This window comes from Rhagoletis zephyria, unplaced genomic scaffold, assembly GCF_001687245.7.
Source record: "Rhagoletis zephyria isolate East Lansing unplaced genomic scaffold, Rhagoletis_zephyria_1.1 Rzeph_scaffold_03633, whole genome shotgun sequence".
In the NCBI taxonomy this organism is placed as follows: Eukaryota; Metazoa; Arthropoda; class Insecta; order Diptera; family Tephritidae; genus Rhagoletis; species Rhagoletis zephyria.
In genome coordinates, this window is record NW_016160716.1 from 35218 (window position 1) to 38109 (window position 2892).

Sequence of the window (2892 nt, forward strand, 5' to 3'; positions counted from 1 at the left end):
AGTTACATTTTCCAACACTTATTACCTTGCGTTCTTTATTCTTTAATTTTGTTTGCTTAAAAGTTACCCACGTGCGTGATTTAGTAGTGAAATTTAACCTCCAAAATGCCCTCTGGGGCTGATAAGCCGGGGGACAACAGGTTCGCTTCTTTTGCGGCCAGTCCCAAACGCAAAAAGAAACGCCCTATGAAAGCATTTAGTGAATTCCCAGACCTTCCGGATATTAGCAAATCAACACCCAATACCAAATACATTATCATGTCCTCTACCAATGAACAGAAGCCAATTTCGCATTTTTCTTGTTTTGCAGTACAAAGGTCTTTGAATCTGATTAGCAAGGACGTAGAAAAAATAACTGAACTCAGAGACGGAAACTTACTCCTCCTAGTCAAGGACAAACATACGGCCGGAAAATTCATCTTGTATAAGCAATTACTAGGACTATGCGAAATTAGTTGTAAATATCACGAAAACCTATATTTTGTGAAAGGTACAGTCTATGCGCCGTACCTCAAAAACCTTTCAGACGAGGGAATTGCTAAAGAATTGGCATTTGAGGGCGTAGTGAGTGCCTATCAATTTTCCAGAATATTTGATAGCAAAATTACCAAAAGCGGAGTTTTTCTCCCAGGGTTTGAAAATGCTGTAATATTTTTATTTAATTTCCTTTTGCTGTGCTTTGACTTCGGCATGTATGATATCGAAAGCAAAGCAAAAGCAATTCAGAAAAAAACAAATGCTTTGGCTGCCCTTTTGCTATGAAATTTCGAAAGCAAATCGTGGAAGCACAAAGACAGCGCAGCAGCAGCAAATCAACAGCAATTTTACTATAAATTTGCTGCGAAGCATCGAATTGGCAGAAATAGAGGATATTATATGCATGCGTGCGCAAATCCACTAGTCGCTTACCCTGATAAGCTTTGCATTGATGGCGGAGTTAATATGTACTTAGATAATATACCATGCTGCAAAAGCCAGATAACAGCACAGCAAAAGCGCTATCACAGCAAATCGAAAGCAATAAGATTGTTTAAATAAATTGCCGATAAAAAAACAAAATAAACTTTTCAAAGTCACAGCAAAAGCAAAGCAGTTCGAATCAAAATCGGAAATTTCAAAGCTAAGGAAAAGCAAAAATAGTAAGGCTGTTGCTGCTTTGCTGACAGTTTTTCAAACCCTGTTTTCTCCTTGCTTTCGACTCCTTTAGATTCCCAGATACCATAAATATTTCGTGGCATACTTTCCGATTGCGTTGGAAAGTATGCCAAAGCTTGGGTCACATAAAGAAACATTGCCAAAAAGACCCAATTTGTGTGACTTGTAGCCTACCTCCTCACATCAATGCGGAATGTATTCGAGTTAAATGTGTTAACTGTGATGAAAGCCATCCTTCGAATTCCACCAAATGTTCGAAATTCCTACAGGAAAAAGAGATATTTAAAATAAAGACAACGCAAATGCGCAATTAAGCAACCCAGAGAGTTCTACTCCGCACAACTTCCAGTATCATCTGCTCCATTATCCTTCGCTGGTATTACGTCCAGCCCTAAATCTATTAACTCGCCACCAGCAACAAACTTAGAAATCCCCGCAAATGCACTTCCTCACCAAAATGATCAAAATTTCTCAAAAAAAAAAAAACTAAAGCACTAACAACGACAAATCTGATAACAACTTTCACAATTATATCGTATCACGACCGCTAGCATCCAGTGAACTCCCCTCGTCCTATACTCAAACAAAACCCAACCTTAATAACCCCGAAACAATGCTACCCAAATCTTCAAAAATGTCTCCGATCACCCGCTTAACTCAAGAACTACTGAGTACAAATCGTTCCTCTTCCCGATTAGGTTCAGACTCGGAAAACGAACAGTTGAAGGATACAAGGATCAATAGCCCACTCCATCTTGATGGCCATTAACATCCTTCAATGGAACATACACGGTCTTTATAATAACTTTAATGAACTAAAACTATTAATCGATGAATTGTCTCTCTCCAGGAAACACACGTCCCTTTCAATAAGTCCATACTAATTTCTAACTCATTCCACAGCTACTTTCACAACCTACCACATAACACCACATGCAAACAAGGTATATGTGTCATGGTCAAAAAAGGCCTCGCACACAAACTGCTAAATATACAATGTTGTTGTTGTTGTAGCGGCTACAACAACCCCGCCCAGGACGGTTGGTATCTCAGTCGTTGTCGTCAAGTTCCACTAACGGCAGCCCTAGGAAGCGAGCAGCTTCTGTAGGGTTGGTCCACAGGGACAAGGCCGTTAGCATTGTCGGGTTTTCCGGGCATCCGAAGAGATGTTTCGAGTCATGTGGGGTCTCTCCGCATGCCGGACACTCATTTGGCACATCCTCATTCAATCTACTCAGGTAGGAGTTTAACCTGCTGCAGTAGCCGGAGCGAAGTTGTGCTATTGTCATTCGTGTCTCCCGAGGCAGATGAAGCTCCGTCTCGTCTATGTCCGGGGGCGGTATGCCTAGAACGGCATTCACAGGTCTAGAGTCTACATAACTCGAGACTGACTCCCTGTGAATGCCGTTCAGGGCCAGTCGGTAAGCTGACAGGTCCAGAGGTTGCTTGATGAACCTCTGGACTTCGTCCGTCAGTTCATATAGATGCCTCCTGACGTGCCTAGGCGAGGGCTCCTCTGCAAGCAGCTGTCTGTTTGGGTGTCAGGAACTGCTTGCAGGGCATTATGTTGTGCTCCTTTACGGGGAGCATTTACGCCTCGCCGTGGAGATGGTGTTCGGGCGACATCAGGAGGCATCCTGTCGCTGTCCTGAGTGCTGTGTTCTGTACAGTCTGTAGCTTCGTCCACTGCGTCCTACTAGTCCCCGGCGACCACACTGGCGCTGCGTAGTTCAAAAC